We start from the raw sequence: 22,393 nt of genomic DNA, 5'->3' as shown, positions 1-22,393 counted from the left end.
TTGTATTATATACCTGTGTAGTGATATAGCAAGGGTGCTATTGCACAAAATGATAGCTGTTATGACTGCCACATTTAGTATAGTAGTGACAGTCTGGGATTTACATCCCAAACATGTTGGTGTAGGTTGTACAACAGTGAATACATCCCCACATCTTACTGACCAGTAAGAATCAAAGGCTGCATTACTCTCTTTGTCCATAACTCCATGTGTAATGGCTCTACTGTGTGTGGTGTGTGAACACTACAATATTTTACAGGGGTGGATGACTTCCCACAGGATAATATTGTGCAGTCATTGGCAGTTATTCTTTATCAGTGGCTCAAAGTACAACTGACTGTGCCTTAGGCCATTTTGGGTAACTGTTGGTTCTGTGAGGGAGACTGTGACAGCTCCCAGTATGCAATCACTTACTAATGCACTCAGTCAGAGGTCACTGACAGTTGCTGTGACTGCAGAGAGCGAATACATAGATGGGTTATGCCAATAATGGAGGATGGTGAACCCCACTGGTGACTGGTGTCATTGCAGCGCAGACCTCCCAATGCTATCCTCCCATAGTATGACTATCGCCTATCCACCAGCTAACATAACACTCTGTACATAACATACACAGTTTCCAGCAAGGCCTGCTTGCCTAATATTGTCATACACCTTGTCAGGCCATGGTTGGTAGAGTGAGACATATGTCTGACATCCATTGCTTATTGTTACAGTCAATGGGCTCAACCGGTTACAGTCAGTAGGCGTGATCTAGCCTTGAGCAAAAGTAACAGTATTTGGTCCAGTGTAACTAGGTGCATGACAGTGGCAGTGCTCACGTCCATGCTAACTCCTATCATGGTCCTTTTAGGTGATATGACTCAGAGATGTGGGGACACTGCTTGGCACCATATGCTAGTTGATCTCCATGCAAGTAAGTGTTGCAGTTACTTCCAGCATGTTGCAGAAAGACTCATGCAAGCTGTCTGTACAGAGCACAGACAAACAGGTTAGGAAAGTGTAATATGTACACAATGTGTTGCTTAATCTTGCTGTGGCTCACTTGCTCAAAGGATGGTCCTGGTCCTTACCTACAATGCCCTGCAGCAGTGCCATGACATCCTCACACGGGGAACCACTGTAGTGCATCATGTGTTTAACAATATATGTGACCAGTACAGACCCCCCCCCCCAATGTGAGGTCCTCCCTGGTGTGATCTGGCCGCATATCAATCTCCTTAGAACTACTGGCATGTACCCTCCTCCCTTGCAGACAATACAGACATATATGTCATGACAGCCATTTATTAACTCCTGCGGGATGGTTGACATAGTGTGACTGCACCTCCCCCTTTAGATGGAACAACTAAGTATGCAGAGCTCTACACCCGTGCATTATGTCAGAAGCATTACAATGGTATGAATTCAGCTGTACATGACAGGAGGAACACAGGCTCATCATGGCTCAGCAAACCTGACTGGTGGACAACTGCCATTAGCAGGCTGTACAATAACAGGTGGACATTGCTGTGTGACATTTGGGATGAGGGTGCCCCCTTACATGGAGGCACTACCTCTTCAGCTAAAAGAAGCACATGGTGTTTTGATGCTGAGTAGAGTATGTGACAAAAGTAGTCACGCATGCAACGCAGAACCACAACACACCTTGTAATTACATGTGTGACCTCAAAGGACTGGCCTAGATTGTCAATGACCTCATACATCATGATGCCACATATGATGAGTCTGGACTCATACCTAACCTGTACACCCATACTGTCTGGATCAGCTACACTCTCTTATCCCCACCACATGACTCAAGACAATCCTATAACCTGTCCATAACTTCCATACTTACAGAGCAGTTCATCACTGGTCTCTCACTGGAAGATACACAGCATGCACTGCACATGCTAACATTCCAGGCTGTGTCCCACATGTGATCTGACAAGGATTACTAACACCATTGGGACACCCTTGCAATCATACTGACAGTACTGGCTGCACACCAGCTGAGTGGACAATGGCAACTGTTATACCCTTGCTCAGAGGTGGTGCATCCACTGACTGAACTAACTATACACCTCTTTGACTCAGTATCCATATCTCTATGGCCATAGGGGTGATCATCATGGAGCTGATCAGCACATATATGTGTTCTACACAAAGTTGACTGCACACAAATTGGATGTGTGACAGGGCCAGCATGACTTTTACATATGGTGGACATTTTTGAGGCAGTCACCATGGACCTGGGTGAAGATACATCAGTGCATGCAACACCCTAGACTCAGCCAAGTCCTCTAACTATATCCCCTGCTCAGGCAACATTTACAAAGCATCTACTTAGGCATCCATGATACTGTCATTGTAGGGGTCACTAAGTGGTCCATTGCTTGCACACATGCACAACATAGGGGCATCTGCCTCCAATAGCTGAATCCATTCAACCACAATACATGGGACTACCGACTGACTGTGGCTAGCAATGTTGGCTGATTCCTGCAAACTGTGACCACTCATAGAGTCTCTGTGGTATGTCACTATCCATGCAAATATATATATATATATATATATATATATATATATATATATATATATATATATGTAGTATCAGTTCCATCAGGTGGACCTGTATACCTGGTATGTAACACATTAGTTGCAATGTGTGATGTACATACTCAGGGTTTAATAATCTGGTTATCTGCCTACACGAAGGGTATATGTGGACACGATTATCCCTTTGTGGTATTCAGTAAACTAACCTCATTTGCATAGGGATCAGTATTCACATCCTGGCAAATACACGCTTCAAAGCCCTACCACGTTAGCAACAGCACCAATGCAACATTGCAGATACTCCACACAGGGTACTGTAACACATTTCTATCACATAATATTAATTTTATTTTTTCCAAATTTTTAAAACATTTTTTATAAAGCATGATTGCACACTGCAGCACATCGTACAAACATGCTCAGATTATTAAAAAAATAAATTTGACTTATTTCCTTTAATTTTTTAGACACACAGAGGATAGTTTTACTCATATATGTACATGGTATGTCATTTCTGCCCATATATCTATATTTTTATAGCTCCTTTTGTCTGTCTATATTCCGGTACACAGAATTTTTACATGTACACTATGGACACAGACATGTGGTGTGCAGAGCTGCCTATCTGCTTGCTTGATCACTCTACCTGCCTCATTAGTATGAGATTCACCTGCTTATGTGCTTTGATGTGACTTGCATGCCATGGAAGTTTCTAAAATTGTTCATGCCCATGTAAGCAGCGTGGTGCGATGCCTACATGGTAAAAAAAAGTGTAGGCTTTATTACATTCCTCCCTATTTGTATTTACAATGCATCTTTTATGTCTGCAATTTTATTTAATTTCAGCATCATGCAAACATATCAAGTATCACATAGCAGAAGCATCCTTTGGGTAAGCAGATCTTCCAGCTAAAATAAAAGGTACTATGGTAAGTGTTGCCAGGATTATACATTTTTGACTTTAGAAAAATGCATGCTTCCATTTAACACCCATGACTGTTTAAGGTGTCCTGACATTTTTGAAGTCTGACATCCTTAACTAATTGAATTAGTAGCTGCTAATAGGCAGAATCATACCTCTCTATTGCTGTAATATAGGCACAGAGCTATGGTTTTGGACCACTGATTTACCCTTGTTCCTCCTAGATTTATTGCTGTTACACATGAAGTCAGATCTGTTTATGGCTGCATACCTTATCAAATAAATAAACTAAACTAAGCCTATTTAAAGATTCTATATAGGATTTTGTTTATATTGACCTTGTATTCTAAAAAATAAGAATGTGCTCCTCTATCTGATCCTCAGCTATGATATTTAAAAGCCAGCACTATGACCTTTAATGCTGGAAGGTAAGGAGGTACAGGCAGAATAGCAAATAGCAAGGTGGATGTGAAACAGTGACACTGTGATTGTTGATCGTGGATGTCCGTCAGTGGGGATATTAATCTTTGTCACTTATTTTTCATATTTTCATATTTGCATTTTTGCATTCATATTTTCAATCCTCAAAGAACTGCCTGTTATTGAGGGGCATGGTATAAAATGCGGTGGTGATAAGAAAAATATTTTGCCACTGTTCATACTGGAGCTATTACTCATTGCTTTCTAATAATTATGACAATACATAATGCTTCCATAACTGTAGCAATATTTCCAAAATCAAGTGACTTACCTCCACTGTATGGCACCAGGTGAAACCACAGATTATTTTGAAGAAAATTGCAAGTCCTATTTGCCCTGTAGGTTGTACATATAAAGAGATTTAAAAAAAGCAGAACAAACAAAAACAAGGAATACCCGTTCATGAAATGGAAAAGTCCAGCTGCCTCAAGGAAGAAAAAGAAATATAATTCAGTTACTCTTGTTAGAAATGGACTCCAAATCTGATGAAGTTTCTTTTTTGTGTGAAAAGAAAGCACTTATTTTTTTATGAATAAATAATTGTTTGTGCTTGCCAAAGTTGCTGTGGATTTGTTCAGATATAACATCTGTGTGGAAATATTAAGCTCTGTTTTTGCAGTCCATTTCTAACAAGAATGACTGCATTTAATTATTTTCCCTTCCTGGAGGCAGCTGGACTCTTCCATTTTGTGAATGGATATTATTGATATTAAGGGAATTCCCAGTCATACATTCATATTGTATAATTCTCCATTTCTCACTTATATTTTTGACTTTCCTTAATACCTAGAATCACTTCTTATAAATAATTGTGATCCATACTAACTATAATTTAATAGCTCTCCAGTCTAAGCTTTGTAAGTTTCTTATTTTCAGCTTTTCTTTTTTTCTGATCCATGGTTTTATTTAAAACAAAATGTGTTCAGATTACATTCCTGACATTAGTCTCTAAAATTAATTTTTCATCTTGGGTAGTTACCAATATAATACTTCCAGTGATTGCTTTCTACACATATGTAGTAACTCAAGAAATGGGCTAGTCTGAGATTCTTTTATAGCCAGGAATACAATGAAATGAATACATTCAAATTATACTAGGGTGAATCCCTCATTACATTATTTATGGTTACAGTAGTTATACATTTGAAAATGTTGCAAGTCATACTAGGTGACTTGTACAAGTGGTATTTACAAATGCCACTTTTTTGATAGCTTGCAATTTTGTAGGAGATGTATTACAGCAGTTTATAATTTCTTTAGCTCTGTAAGAATCATCAGCTATTGTAGTGGAGTTGTTAACAACTTGGATATTTGGAAGGATATATTTGTTTGATATTAACAAATCATTCTGATGTGGTAGAATATAAGGACATTTCAACATTACCCTTTGATGTCAGAGCAATGGCAGCTCTAGCTGTCTCCAGTTTGTGTGCTAGTAAATTTGCCTTGAATGGAAATCAATTATTTAATTCCTAATGTCTCAGTAGACATGATTACAGTTAACTGGGGCTGAAGCACCGTACTCCCACAGTGAGAATAAACCATGGGAGAAACAGACAAATGTAGTTTTTGAAAAACTGAATTGGAAACAGTTGCACACTTTGTTACTGATTGTGACATACTAATGGCAGAAGGACTGTATACTGAAAGGCATAATAATGTGGCAAAAATGTTGCACTGGGGATTATGCAGACATTATGGTACTGAAGTGGCTGAAAAACACTGCAAGCATGAGCCACAAAGCATCATAGAAAATGATGAAGTTTACATCACATGGGATCATCCATTACCAACTGTTCAAAAGATAGATTCAGAAAAATGGATATAGTGGTCCATGAAAAGAAGACAAAAGTATCATTGATCATTGAAATCACCACACCCAGTGACTACAGTGTCTTGCATGCAGAGAGATGCAAAGTCATAAAATATTAGGATCTGCAGGCAGAAATGAGAGCAATGTGGAAGAAAGATACCCAGACATTTCCAATAGTAAGAGGAAGAGATGGTCTTATAAAAAAGAATCTACAATCTTATTTAGATATGCTACCAAACCATGTAATCCCCTACGAATTGCAGAAAGAGTCATTACTGGGCACATTGCGGGTGCTGCGAAGAGCACTTTTGGCTGACATCAAAGATTGAAACAATACTAATTTCATGAACTTTAATTGTACTTTGACATAGGAATGGGGTCCATTCCCATCATGGTATTAGAAACCCAAAAGACTTGGAGAAATTAAAAAGTGAGAATAAACTGTGATCACTGTAGTGATACAACTGAATCAGTACTAAACTACTGACTGTATACAGCAGATTTTATTGAGGTCTATGGAAAGGTAGTGTGCAGTATCTATTAGGAAGGAGTACAAATGCTAAAGTTTACAGAAGAGGAGAGGGCCAGGTAGGGATTGGTAAACAGTTGTCTCTATGGAAGGAGCTGCAGTGGTGCTCAGTTTCATGGGGAAATGGATATAAAATAACATAGTTTCTTCATTGTTGTTTCCACTAAGTGAGAGTTTTGAAGTGAGTTTAAGACTATTCTAGGTAAATCATATTTGAGAACAGGGATTAACATGGATATGATTGTCCTTTTGTTTACTCAGGGAGGGGGTAATTTCACTATGTCATTGGAAGTATAAAGAGGAGTCCTTCAAGATTTTAAGATATTCTAATAGTATGAGATTTTAAAATAATTCAGATTGTGGTATTTAATAGCTGCAATATTTTTATCAGTTAAAGAGATTGTGGTTGTGGGTTGCAATTTTTGTTTTGTTACAAAAAATGAGGTAGGGTAATGTGTTGGCATTAATAAAGAGTTTGTTGGCTGAAACCCATTATTGTAATAAGTTTAAGTTTAGGTTTGATAACGTGTTGTTTCTATATTCTGAATTGTGAAGGTCATAATCTGAGAAGTATGTTGCTATGCAAAAACTGAAGGCTGCCATTGTGAGGACTGAGGTGCTATCAGCGATTAACAAGGACAATATGAATGGGCACAGTACTGACCCTTTAGAAACTGTACAAATAAATCTTGTGTTCCAATGAAGGCTTTACAAATGGACCTTGAATGTCCTTTGTGTGAGATTAATTTGTAATAACATGAAGGAGTTTTCTTGGGGATCATTACGTCAGCAACCAAATGCAAACAAACAAAGAAATAAGGAGCCTCTACCACATCCTAATAGACTAAGACTAATAAAAAGAATGGGTGGTCTACTATTTCAAAAGATTTTTTTAATATATGTGAGTGCTGTTTTATAAGAAACATTATATATCTGTTAAAAATACCAGCCAGGCACTTAATTAAAACTTAAGCAACTCAAAAGCATATATAATTTGACTAATAGGCTCTCATCAGACTACTGGGTTTTCCTTTACCATTCCCATATGACCTTAAATGTTTGACTACTTAACCTCATTAATTAAAACAGAGAATGTAAAAAACAAACCAAATGTCCAAAATACAACTGAGCAAGATCTCAAACTTGAAGCCTTTATTGCATTCCTTATAGGGCAAGCTCTCTCCTCACACCCACCAAACTATATATATATATATATATATATATATATATATATATATATATATATATACACACACACACACACACACACACACACACACACACACACACACACACACACACACATATAAACATATATATATGTATATATGTATATGGATCTCCTTCAGAAGCTTAAAGTTTCAAAATTTTGAACTTTAAAAGATTGAGTGAGACCATAAGGTGGAAGTTTTGAAATTTTGAACATTCTGAATAGAAATCGTTGTAGTGCGAGGAAAGGGAAATTTACAGTTTTCTTCACTGTAGTGCAGTCTTGGAGTTGGTATATTTAATTAGAAGGGGGTTTGGGCGGTCGGGGGGGCAAGCATAAAACAATTTTTTAGATGTTTCAAAACTTCAATCTTATGGTCTCAGCCATTTGAATTTCAAATTTCTGAAACTTCAAGCTTTTGAAGTAGATACATACATACAGACAGACGTTGCTGTCAAAGAGAAGAGTCCCAAGAAACAAAGAAATCACCTCTGGTGCATACTTTCAAATCAGAGTGGCAGTGATTTTTTTTTAATGAAAAACTGTCAAAATTGTCATCAACATTCTGTCCCTTATCATCTTGCAACTATTTCTTATATTGACAGCATAGATGATCCAGCATAGAACATCTAGTCTAGCTGTTGAAAAATCATGGCAACCCTCTTCTAAAAATCAGCCATGAGCAATCCTTTAACTTTCGGATCTTGTTTGTCAAAAACTCACTCCATATGCTATAAATATGATACTTTATACACTGCACTTTTTACTTATAACACCATTTAATTTTCAGCCAAGAGAAAAATGATTGTTAATGGAGAACATACTGGAGCAGTATTCATTCAAACCATCTAAAGTAATGCCCTCAATGCACAAATTAAAAGCAAAATGTGCCAGCACTGTTATCTCATCTTCCTAATCACTTTGGATAATTAGACCCATACCATAGACAGACAAAATCTCTACAGGTATTTATTAATTTCACTGATGCTTCAATTAGCATTATTTCACTTATACATTTAATCAAGATCAATACGTTCTTGCCTAATGATAGCCTAAACATTTTATAATCTACAAGTACTGTTATTCCAAAATCCCCAATATGCAGACCATTGATAATAATTTCTTCCCATAAGCCATCCTAGCTGCTTATAATTTTATTGTAAGTTTACTCATCACCGTGGAATTTGATGTCTGGAATGACTTGCAACATGACACACTTAAAGCTACAAACTATCCATGCCAGCTCATTCCTGAGAACTGCCCCATATATTATATACACAGACACATGCACACACACACACACACACACACACACACACACACACACACACACACACACACACACACACACACACACACACACACACACACACACACACACATACATATATATATATATATATATATATATAGGTTTACTATCACAATGCAGAAGGACGGTTTGGCAAACATGGGAATACTGAACGTTACTTGGGCAATTTTCATATTGTCAACCGTCAATTCTGTGAGTCTCTTATATAGTGAATGCCACTGTGCATTCACTCATATGTGGATGATGTTTCATGCTGAGATCGTGGGACAGTGTGGATCTGGAGATTTATTCTTTTTTGCATGGTAGTGCGATCACAGAGTTGGTATATGTAAGTGACAGGGGGTAGAGAGGGCTTGCCCTCCTGCAAAAAATTACTGTCAATGCTGTTCAGTACGGATCTGGTCTTTACATAGTGCTGTATGGGGACAATGGACTTCCAAAGTCGAATTTGACTTCGCCTTAAGTAGGTTGACGATATTTCAATCTAATTAATATTCTTAACATGGAACATGCAAACCGCATTTTTATGTTTTAATAGTAAACTACATATATATATATATATATATACATATATATATATATATATATATACATATATGTAGATATATATATATATATATATATATATATATATATATATATATATATATATATATATATGTGTGTGTGTGTGTGTGTGTGTGTGTGTGTGTGTGTAAAGAGAGAGAGGCAGATAGGTCAACTTAGCATAACACTAACAGTAAAAATACAGCTACTGATTATAAATATCAACTCTGTGGATATGCAACAGTGAGGAAATGGAATAAACTCTTCCCTAGTGTAACTTTGATTTTGTCAATATTTTATGTTTAGATATTGTTCTTGTTGATATTAGGATGTTTAGATTATTTTAAGTAGACAGAGATATAGATATATCATCAATTACTGAAAATGAGAAACAACAATATAAAACAAGCAATCATTTTAGACTGAATCTAAAATGACTGAAACATTCAAAAACAAAAATGTTATATTTTGCAGGGGCAAACCCCACTGTACCCTCATTTAAGTGTTTGTGACCCATGCCCCTGCTAGTTATATACGCCAACTCTGAGACTGCACAACAGCAATGCTAGGCAAATCTCGAGTAGAATGCAGCCAGTCCGCTGACACATTCACTATTTAAATGTTCACTATTATTTGCCTGCACAAATAGCATTTGATCTTCTAAACATTCACTGTTATGAAAAGCAATCATATACATAATTATATATGTATATATGTATCTGTTATCTATATATATATATATATATATATATATATATATATATATATATATATGTGTGTGTGTGTGTGTGTGTGTGTGTGTGTGTGTGTGTGTGTGTGTGTGTGTGTGTATACATATATACAATATATGGGGCTGCTCTCAGGAATGAGCTGGAGTCTATAGGATAAAGGCTGCTTTCAGGAATGAGCTCAGATGGATGGCATATCAATTTATTATAAATTTCTAGTTTTGTGATAGTTTTTTAGGAAATTATTTGAAAGTGAAAGTGAGGGTTGACAACAAAATAGTGATAGTCTAAGAAGACAACTGATATTTTTGCATGATAGGGGTTTATTTTTAGTTGATGATTATGTGGATGTTTTTTCTGCTAGACTAGATTGCTTGGCCTGTATAAGATATGAAATCCTTGAACTCATTTACCCATGTTCGATTGCTAACAATTATGTTTGCTTATATTAGCTACATCTTTATTTGACATTTTGCGAATCCTTAAAAATTTCAGTTTGGGGTACCATTTCACCTTTGTTTGTCTAACATATATGATTTTAGTTGCATTAGTTATTAACAGAGACTGAGGCATGCACTCTGGCCTACTGGACTATCATTTTCTTTATGTGTTCCTCCTTTGGCTCTTTTCCCCTAATTTCAGTATTTTATTATTCTTTTTGCAGTATAATGGACCATTTTGTTGACAACTTGATACATGGGAAAGATATAACTATAGGGTTGCATTGATGTTATTTTCTTGCTAAACAGAATTCCATTATCTGTTGCGGCATTTGAATTGTATTAAATTATCTTAATATTATGTGATGGGTCTAGTACTAGCTATAACTGAAAGTATCCTCTATACTTTGAAAAAGATTTAAAAGAAAGTGATCACAAACATATTGAACAAGGTACAGAGCAATTTGCAATCTATAAATAATATTATATATCAGGACTATTAAGGAATTATTTCCAGTTGAATAGATAAGTCTTGTTCATGATGCAGCTAAACGTATTAGGCTATGCAACATAATTAATTTGTCATTTAATAGGATGACATTTAAATTATGTATTATAAATAAACGTCTTCATAGTCAGGATCTAGTAATACCCAAGATAGAGTTTTTCAGTAGTTTGTTTAGCAGCAGGGTGGGAGATATATGCACCTGCAATATTTAATTTGACGGGTCTGCCTGTTGTTAATTTATCTACAAGTCATTTGAATGCATTCTCACAAGTATTTGTATCTCTTGGGAGATTTTGAACTCTCCATGAGTATTGTTACAATTTCTATTCTTGGTTCCCTCAGCTGTTCAAAGATATTTAAAAAATTTTATATTGGAATTGTGGTTTGGATGCTTGTTACTTGAACAAGTTCTGTGATGCCTAGAATGTTAGGTATGACATATTAAGCTGAAGCTTTCAGAGAGTTGCCTTTATTATTAATAATGCAGAAATTAATATGATAGTATATTACTTCTTATTTTGATTTAGTGTATAGCGGATATTGTTCCTGTTGTGGTGGTTGACTCTTTGGGGAATATTTGGTGTTTATTGTAGGTAAAAATAGATACTAAGTATGATATCTGATGTTGAGTTATGTGGGTTGTAAGAATGAGCTGTATGATGGCTCCTAGGTTGGTGCTGCTATCTTTTGACATAATGATTTTAAATTTTGTTACTTAAAATAAGTTATTTGTCATAAAATTCTTTCCTATATTTTACATGGTGCTGAAGTATCAGGTCAGTTTCTGCCACATCTTTCTCAGATTAGGGACACCCTTCTACAGTCTGTGATGGCAATGCCTATCACAGGTCCTCTTGCGTGAAATCCATCCATCTCTTTGCTGGTCTGCACTCCTCTTGCCTTTCACCTGTCTCTCCCATATTTGTTTCAACAAATCGTCTTCTGCTTTCCTGAAGATGAGACTGAACCACCATAATCTGTTTTTTTTTACTGTCTCTGCAACTGGGACTTCTTGGAACTCCACCCTGATGCCTCTGTCTCACAATATATACTCTACCACCCAATTTAAGCAATTAATTTCCATTATCTGAGCTTCTCTGCCTTCACTGTACAGGTTTTTGTGCCATACAGAAATGGTGGACTCACCATTGCTTTGTGCACTTTACTTCTAATCTACTTTGGCATTCTTCTGTCATATATTACCGTTGGTACTTTACACCATTAGGTTGCAGCACATCTATTTCTAGGTTTGACCTCCTCATTCAGGCTTCTATTCTGCTCAACCACACCTTTCCAGGTTATTAAAGTTGTTAGCCTGTTCCACTCTTCTCCCTTGTATCTCAAATTTCAACCTCTTCTGATATCTCCATTTTGCTGCCATAACTGCTGTTTTGTCTGCATTCAGCTTCTCCCCATATGCCTTCACTTTTGCATTCCTGCCTGCTATCATATGACAAAGTTACTGTTCAGAGATCAGAATATGCTTGTAATGTCACATCATCTGTGCTGATCTGTTCCCTCTGACCTGCCTGCTGATGTAGTTCATCACTAGTATGACAAAATTGTGTTCAGAGCTGAAACGTGACACCTTGAAGCTTGCCTGTACCACAAAGTGGTTCCTCGAGGGCTACGAGTTTTGGTGATGCCCAAGTATGGCAAAACCCATATAGAGTTACTAAGTAAGTGGCAACAGCTAAATCTTGAACTAAGTTTCAATTATATGCGCTTGCTGATTGATTATTTTAAACCTTTGGAAAAGGATCTTGTAGATACTGTTAACAAGAAACACACTGAACTGCTTGATCAGTATAAAGATGATTTTTTGATCAAGTTAGATGGGAACAGTGATGGGGTCTCATCTTATGAACAGCGACTGAGGGCACAAAAGTCCAAGAAATTATTAAGAGATACTACAGATTTCCAGAGAGGGAATGTCTTCACTTGGCCGAAAAACTCTGGGTCTACTGAATCTGGGAATACAGTTAAGAGTACCCATAATAGTAGAGAGACTGATGCACATACTACCAGTTCTACTGCTTCTCAGTCAGCAGTTGTAAGTGACATTGGTGTGAGAAGTGATGAAAGATCGGCTCTTAATAACACTTCTAATGTCCCGGCTTCTTCTCCTTTAAACTGTGTTGCTCAGAACCAGTCCTTAGATGTGCGACACAAGGTGCACGATGTGATTGGTCCATCGGATACACTCCCTTTACTGCTACTCATCCATCAGAAGGAAAGAGGATGCCACCCATGCTCATTGAGTCGGGGAAGAAAGCAGCAGTTTCTTACGGATGATACACAAGCTGTTGTACCTTTCGGCTTTTCCCAGTTAGGGGTCGCCACAGCGGGACTCTGGTCCACTAATGATTGGCAGTAGATTTTTACATACCGAGTTGCCAGCCCTGACGCACAACCTTCAACGAAGGTACGTCCATTCACGCATGTCTCCACACAGAAGACGCTTTAGCTGAGAATCGAACAGGACAACGTCTTACTGTGAGGTGACAACACTACCACAGCACCAGTACAAACCATAAAAGCAATGTGGATGGATGTGGTGAATCGGTAGTTTACAAAATCTCCAGCAAACCATTGACGAAAGCACAGGTTTGGGGTCTGACATTTATTCCGGCCCAATATTCTATTTTGAGTGAGACTATAGTGGATATTAAAATGTATGCTAGAAGCGTGATGCTCAAAACTATGTAAGAGCCTGTTAATAATGATGCACTTGTAGATTCGCAGTTCAAGAAACCTAGTTTGTTTCAATCTGTCTTGAACCCAGTATTGGAGACTTTTATGAAGAAATGTGAGCAGGATATTATGACTGTTTATAATACGGACCATAAGAAAGGTTTTTTTAACTTAAAGGTCGAGGAGAGACAGGCATTGTCTGAATTACAGAGGGTACAATTATTTGATTATTAAATCTGCAGGCAAGGGGAGCACAATTGTTGTCATGGACTTTAACTTTTACCACAATAGTATTTTAGATTTGTTGAGTGACAGCAATGTTTATGATAAAATTGATTTTAATGCTATGATTTTGTTACATGAGAGAGTGAAAGCAAGTATTTCTGATTGCTTTCATTGTAAATTGATTTCGAAAGACCTTTATACCTATTTAACAGTTGAACACTGACTTACCCCCTTTATCAGGGGCTGCCTAAGATACACAAATGCTTGACACATCCCCCTTTTAGACCAACTGTATCTGGGAAAGTGTGGATTACGGAACCTTTCTCTATATTTATAGAGAAGAAGTTGAGACCAGTGTTGAATGAACAAACGCAGGTGTTGAAAGATGCACAGCATATTCTGGATGGCCTGGTTGAGCACACTAAGGATGTGTGCTTCAATGGACAGTGTATTTTAGTCAGCCTTGATGCAGTGTCTTTGTTCACCTGCATACCTCATGATCTGGGTATAAACATTTTTAAGGAGTTCTTGAGCTTTAACAGTGAATATGTCTTGATCACTATTAATTTAATTTGTTCTCTTTTGGAGATTGTACTAGAGAATAATATTTTTATTTATGACGATCAGTTGTTTTAGCAGAAGATTGGCATAGCTATGGGCACTTGTGCCAATAGCTATGCCAGTATGGTCATGGCTCAATGGGAGAGCACTTTTGTTTTTGGGTCTATTTACAGTCCACTTATTAAATTTTACAGGAGGTTTGTGGATGACCTTTTTTAAATTTGGGATGGCACATGTCAGCAATTGGAAGAATGTATTGGTTTCATACAGAATACAACGCATTTCTTATCTTTTACATCTAAAGTGTCAGATAAAGAAATGGATTTTTTGGATGTTAAGATCATGGTTAATGATTCCTGTGGAGTCACAACCACTTTACACAGAAAAGATTGTAGGAGGAATACATCGCTGCAATGGAATAGCATGCACCCTGGCCATGTGTTTAAAAACATAGTTAAAAGCCAGGGTATGAGACTCTCGAGGCTCAACAACAATGATGCACTATTTGAACATGACCTGCTTGGTTTGAGGTCTGAATTTTTGGATAGGGGCTATCGTCACAAGGAAGTTGACGATGTAATACATGACACCGTTAGGCCTAGGAAACATAACAGCTGAACATCTACCTCCGATGTCTTACACTCAGAACATGTTTCCATGGTCTCTAGAAATGAAGCACTTTCTATGTCTTTGTTTTACACTAGTGACGTCAATAGTATCATAGAGGTTGTGAAAAATAATTGGTCCATTTTACAGCTTGATGACCAGATCTGGAATGTTGTAGGTGAACATCCGAAGTTCACTTTTAAAAATAAGAAGTCATTAAAGAGGCAACTGTGTTATAAGAAGTATACACCAGCAGGAAGTGTGAAGCCTATACCAGCTTTTGGCATGAGACATTGTTTGAGATGTAATTTTGCTCACATATTAATCCATTAGTAACTTTTGTTCACTTGACCACACATCATGTGTATTGTTTTAAAGTGAATGCTGACTGCCGCAGCAGAAATCTCATTTATTTGGCCAAATGCAGGGTATGCACTTGCTTCTATGTAGGCAAGACAAATAGATCCCTTATGGAGAGAATGAGGGAACACTTGTATTGTGTGCATAATTTTGATGAGCGTAATGCTTTGGCCAAACATTATATGGAATATGGCAGTGACCATATTTTTGGTTTTAGGGTTGTTGAAACTTTGGCTCAAGACAAGTGTGGGGGTGACTTTAGAAACTACACGGAACGCTGTGAACTTTCTTGGGTCATTACTATGCAGACAGATAAGTTTCCAGGCATCAATGGCAGAACTTCCATTAAACCTATCCTAAAAGCTATGGGGATCTTTAAATAACATCCTGTTGTTGTAATGTATGTATCGGTGCTTGTTTTCTATTGGATGTTTTGAATGTTTAACTAATGATGCTCTTTATTTAACTGTTGAGTTGTTTTTGTTACATTTGGTCTGATGAAGCACAGTGAATGCGTGAAAGTGCTTACCTCTTCAGTAAAACTGCTACAAATTTTATTGATTTTAGCCATGTTTCGCTGCTGTTGTTTTCTTTTCTACATTGTGTTGTTGTCCACCAGCACCCTTTGTTCCCTGAGGACTCTCTGTTTTCTGCATTGTCTAAAATATATATATTTTTTTAAATTGTTGTTGAATTGCTTTATAAGTTGCATGTAAGACTAACCTGTAACTATTTTATCTCTTTACTATCCCTTTTAAATTTGCTATTAGTTTCCATGAAATAATTTAACTCTTCGTTAATATGTTCATAGTTTTATTCTTATTGAACTTTAGATTTGACATCAGTTTAATAGATTTCAATTAATTTTATATATTTTATTAGTGAAGAATGAATGTTACTTATTGTTAACATTATGTCAGCAAATATCTGAATTTTGGAAGTATAATATAATGTATTTAAATCCTACTATATCATTATTAAGGCTTATGATATTGGCTAGTAGCTGAATTGCCAAAACAATAATAGTTTGTTTTTATTTTTGAACATTTTAAATGACAGTATGTATCAGAGTTTTATTGTATAATTTTAAGTTTTTTTTTAATTAAGGGAAGCAATTTTGTGAAGGCTGGGTAGATATTAAACAGTCTAGTGCATTGCTAATGGATAATAAGCACTGAAAGGAAGATGTGTAGTGATTAGGTTTGGAACTGTGAGTTGGTGGTTAGGAAAAGCAATGAGAGGAGAGAGAAGAGGACTCATCTACTCTTTGCATATGGGTAAGATGGTATTGCTTAGTTGAACATATAGTTTAACAACACATTACTCGTAGTTTATGATTAGAGGCACTGCTAGGTCACATACCTCTCAACCTCTTAGTGCAAAAAATCTGGACAACACCTGACAAAGTAGGAGGGCAAAGGCCCAAAAATAGGAACATATTTTAAATATAACTCTTACAAACTTAGAACGTTGACACAATGACAGGGTTTGTTTTAACATACATTTTCTAAAGGATTTGAAGTCTAAAACTCAAATGTATATTATTATTTACTGACTTCAATCCTCAGATTATCTCAGTGATTTGCCAGAAAACATCAGATTTTATGAGGAACAGACCAAAAAATATGAGCCAAAAATCTGGACATTCTGCGAATATCTGGATAGTCGAGAGGTATGATAGGAGAAGTGCATGGCAAGCTGCTTAAAATAATGACATATTATTCATGGATAATGGGGATCATTCTGCTGACCCTAGGGAAGGAATATAGTAAGTTGCATGAGGAAAGGTATGTAGCTATCCTTGAGTTACTAATCAGCACAAGGGTGGAAAGTCATTAGCCTAACACATAGTAAAAATGACATCCACAGTGTTCTAAAAGTAATGAATTAGCATTCAACATATCTGATCTACAGAGTATCAAGCAATACACTGAGTCCTTGTGAGATTTATGGCCAAGCAGGTGAAATCTTTATGTACTACAGATTGCTAGGACTCGTTCCTTATAGTACCTGGAGATTTATTAAAGAATTTACTGAGACCCTGGCAAAACAAACTTCTTAAAGATGATTCACCTCATAAACATGAACTTTGCTAGACAGCACATTAAGAAGGGCACAGTTGTAAATGTAGTAAACACGCTTGGCTGGATTGCCTACATAGAAGCATGCCAATCTGCATTTGTTAGTTGCCTCTACATGGTGTTTAGAGAAGCTCAAACTGGTAAACATTGTAGTATGCTAATTACAGCATAAGCAGCTGAACTGATGGTAATCAACCGATCTAAGATGGAGGAGCTATTAAACAAGCTATAAATCGTGTACACTCAATGCAGGTTTTGGCCTCGAATTCCAAAACCTATTGGAATACAGCCACAAAAATGATTCTATATGCAAAGAATGTTAGGGGCTTCTGCTGTTCTGCATGTGTATGTACAACAGGCCCAACTCTATGCTGCTGCTGCTGGTAATAGATCTCAGCCAAGAAGAAGGAGGGTGTTTAGACAGCATTTAACTTTTTTTGGTCGGCATGAGGTGAAAATAGTAGAGCACTACATGGTAAATAGAGATACAATACAGGACCTCTACAGCCTCTGTTGTCCTCAACTAAAATCAAGGGCAAACTTTGAGGACCAATACCTGTGAAGACTAAGGTCTGAGTAGAACTTAGAATGTTATCTAGAGGAACCTTCAAGAGACCAACAGGGGATATGCTAGGGTTTTACAGGCATCAGCATCCAGGATCCTATATCAGTTCCTGAATGCTATGTTCCAGCATGCCACTAACTGCATACATTTTCCTATACCCCCAAGGACAGAGATACAACTATGCAGGATCTCTGTTGTGTAGCACACTTTCCTGAAGTCATGCCATAGACTGCATGCACATTGAGGTCAAAGAGCCACCTGGGGAACAGGGGAGGGTGTACATAAACAGAAAGGGCTTTCACTCCATTAACTGCCAGGTCATGTGTAACACTAAGGGAATCATCCTAAATATGTGTCCTGACAACCCCAGCAATTAACATGACTCCCATATCTGGCACAACTCTCAGCACTACCAGAGGTTTTCTAGGGGTTTATTCCATAAGGTAATTTATTGGGTGATGTATGGCATGCACTCAAACCATGGATGATGACATTCATCAGAAATTCATCTCCACCTACAAAAGAATGCTATAAAGAGGCATATGCTCAAACAAGAAATATGATAGAGCATGTATTTGGGCTGATAAAGTCCCAGTTCCAGTGGCTAGATACAATGGGGAGAGGGCTGCAGTACGATCCCAGTACTTTTGGTGAAATTTTCACTGTGCTGTCCTTCACAATTTTATCCAGAGAAAACAGCTTCAACAGGAACTCCAAGGGAAAGAGGTACAAATCCACCAACATTGGAAGGTCACCACAGTCACACACAGGTGAAGACTCAGAGGGGGAAACCACCAGCCACTGTGGGAGCAGGCGGACAGATGCATGCACCCTGGTCCAAGGAGCAATGCATAATACACATGCTGACCATCTAATGGGTAGAAATTTCATATTATGGGAATACCTACAGTAAAACTGATGCAAGGCAATGTTCACAACCTTTACTTACCTATGTAATGGCTGTGTACTGCTACCATCACACTGAGTCAACTCCAAATTAAAACACTTATAACTGCAGGACTTTCAAGGTAAGTGCTGAACCTGAAACAGGAAGATAAATGGTTAACAACACTAATGAATGGCAGATCTTTGCATACTGCTACTTGTCATACCTTTCAACCATATCAAATTCCATGGTATTTACCAATTTTGAGGGCAAAATAATGGAGTGCTATGGATTTCCGTGTGTCTTCTTCAACTCCTGATTTTTTTTCTTTTTATTTATTTTCTTTTCTATTTACAGTTTTTAAGATATGGCTGATGTCATCACACATTTCACAATGTCATCAAAATGCGCAGGTGTGCATGATAACATCAGCTTCATGAGGCAGAGCCTGACTGCCTGACCTGTCAGACTTGGTGACTGGGTTTGGTGGGAGTTTCAAACTGTGCTTCATGGTCACCTGATGTCCAATTCACTGCCTCCAGTGTTTCTCAGGCAGTGCTTTTAACAGATACAAGTTTTGTGGGAAGATGCGGAAGTTATGACTACAGCCTGGAGCACATGTTGACACTCTCGCAGTTTTATTCCTCACAGAAGAGAAGCATCGGGGCCATATTTGTGTTTGTGCTGTTGTGGGGTGATGACAGTGATGTTTAACTTTTGTTCCATAGCTGTAACAACTTTCTCCTTTTCCTAGGTAAAGCATGGTGCCATATCCCAAATGGAGTGAAAAAGTGCCATCAGAGCAGCCGATGGCGGGAATGGCTTCCTCTGCTTCAGGGAGCAGTTTGACTGCCTCTCAGACTCAGAGACTAGGGCAAGTCACGGGGCTGGGAGATGGAGAAAGAAAGATGAGGGCTATCCCACTTGTAACAAGGGATGCCAACATGGATCAGAGTGCAAGCTTTCCCAGCAGCTCCAGTAAAGAGAAGCAACAGGATAAGTTGTACACTATGTTTTTGGCAACAGGGCCAGGACCCAGGAGTCATTTTACAATGATTTCACCTCTCTTTTTTCTATGGTATATCATTGTATTTTAGTTTTAAACTGGTGTTTATTTAAAGTCTGACCAATCCAATGTACTGGTTTTCTTCTTCTGCAGAATTTTTCACTTAACTATAAAAGTGGTTGCTGAAATAGCACACCAATTTGTATTTTTTATCTTATTGCACTAGAAAACAAGCAGACTCAGTATTCACTGCTTTTCCCTGTTTTCTCACCAGATGCCAGACCTTTCTTTTACTTTTGTGTAAAGAAGAGTGTAACCATTAAAGTCCGAATCCAAATGCAAAACAAAAGCTGATTCATTTGAAAGCAGTGAAAGAGCAGAATATGTCAAAATGGTCAGAGAACAGTAATCAGTGTTACTATGCAGAAAAATATTTGTCTAACTGCTGTACTGGTGTTGAAATAAATAATGGTTTGTGTTACATGGGAATAAACATTTATGTAGACTTGACTGCACCAACAAAGCATCTTGTGCTATTAAACTTATGTCAAAAATTTGTTGCTGCAAAGCTGATAGGCAAATGAGGCAATTTTTGTAGAGGTGCAGCACATGCTCTGAAAGGAGTTAGAGAATGTACTAAACGTGGGATTTTTTTCTGATCTCTACACTGTGTATCAAAAAAGAGGACATGAGGAGTTTTGTATTGGCTTTGCAGCTCTGCAAGTGCATTGGCTGTACATTCAAATCCATGTTTTACTTTTGTTTGCACTCTGACTTCTGACATCTGTTTTAATTGACTGCCTTTGCTTTAAATTGTGCTGGGAGGGAGAAAGCATTGTGTGACCCTTCAGTATATGCTTCTGACTTTTATTATTAGCCATAGCCATAGTACTTTGTCAGTATTTGTTAACTGTGTAATCCCACTTGACATAGATGTCCCTTTTCGGGGATGACCCTGACCATACCTCTCAATCTCTCAGAGCAAGAAATCTGGACAAAGCCAAAAATAATAGTGGGACTGGGACAAAGGCCAAAAAACAGATTTTAAATATTGCTCCTACAAACTCAGATAGTTGCTAGAATAACAGGTTCTAATTAGTATGTGTTTCTGGAGGGATATAAAGTCTAAAATTAAAATTCCTGCAATTATTTATTATTTAGTGATGTCAGTCTTCATGTTGGTATCCCATAACGTCATTGGAGTGGGCGGGGGGTTACATGATTATGTATGCAAATATTATGTTAATCAGCATCCCAGTTTTTGGCCAGTTGTACTTACTTTTCATACCCTTTGTACAGATTTTTGATGTTTCTAGGGTGAGGGATATGTTATTTCTTAATGTACCTAAGTAGTAGGTGTGTGAATTTGAATGCAATGACATCAATATGTGATAGGACTGACTTATGTCACTAGATGTCTGCTGTTTATCAACTAATAGGCCTCATGCATCAAAGACAGACACAATACAAAAACTGTAAGAAAGAAACAAATACATATATACTAAGTACTCAGTCAGCTATGCAACCTGTGCATCAGAAAAAAAAGACTTATATATCCCTGCTTCCAAAAGATAGAACAAGGAGAGGGTGCAGTTATCATTTGCATGAGGTGTTAATGGGGGAGGGGGGGCAGGAGGCCAAGGCTGTCACAAAAGGTAGTGAGTGAATGTGTGTAAGAAAGACAGGCAGGCAGAAATTTAGATAATTATCAAATGGCCAATGAGACAAAATGAGCTGAAAGCCTCATGAATGACCCATGTACCTGTTATATCTGTTTGCATTGGCATTTGAGTTGATACGTGTGAGTGTGCCTGTCTACAAGAACATAGCCAAGCTCTGTGCTAGATCTATTTCCTGGCATGTCAGACAGGTGTGAGCCGTGAATGGTACAGTTATCAGTTTATCATAGCTGGCCCTGACTGTGAGAACTGCTCTGCCAGAAATTGCACTGGCACATCCGTGCCCATGGTCATATGTGCTTGTGCTACCCAAATGTGACTGATGTCTGCTAGGTGAGCTCCCTTTATGAGTATGCCCTGGACCATGATCCCTGGACCTACAACATCTAGGTGTGGATATGTCAACCACTGATAGAGCAGTGGAATGATTGTCACTATGGGACTGTGATCAACATAGCCACTTTGGCTAACAGCAGATGATAATGCTGACCTACATTCGCATGGATACTGTCCCCCTCTCAGCAGATGTTCCATCACAGACAGTGCCAATTCCATCTGGTCATTCATCTGATCCATTGAATCATACACACAGTGGAGTAGTCATGCATGTCAGCCTGTGTTATATCTACAACCCTAAGCATGTCCTCAAAGGCCCTAGTGGAATTTGCCCATGCATCCATGATGGTTCTAAACATATGTTG

The sequence above is a fragment of the Protopterus annectens genome, chromosome 5.part1 (assembly GCF_019279795.1).
Source record: "Protopterus annectens isolate FY-2018-M chromosome 5.part1, PAN1.0, whole genome shotgun sequence".
Lineage (NCBI taxonomy): Eukaryota > Metazoa > Chordata > Ceratodontiformes > Protopteridae > Protopterus > Protopterus annectens.
Note: the sequence above shows the minus strand (reverse complement) of the source record.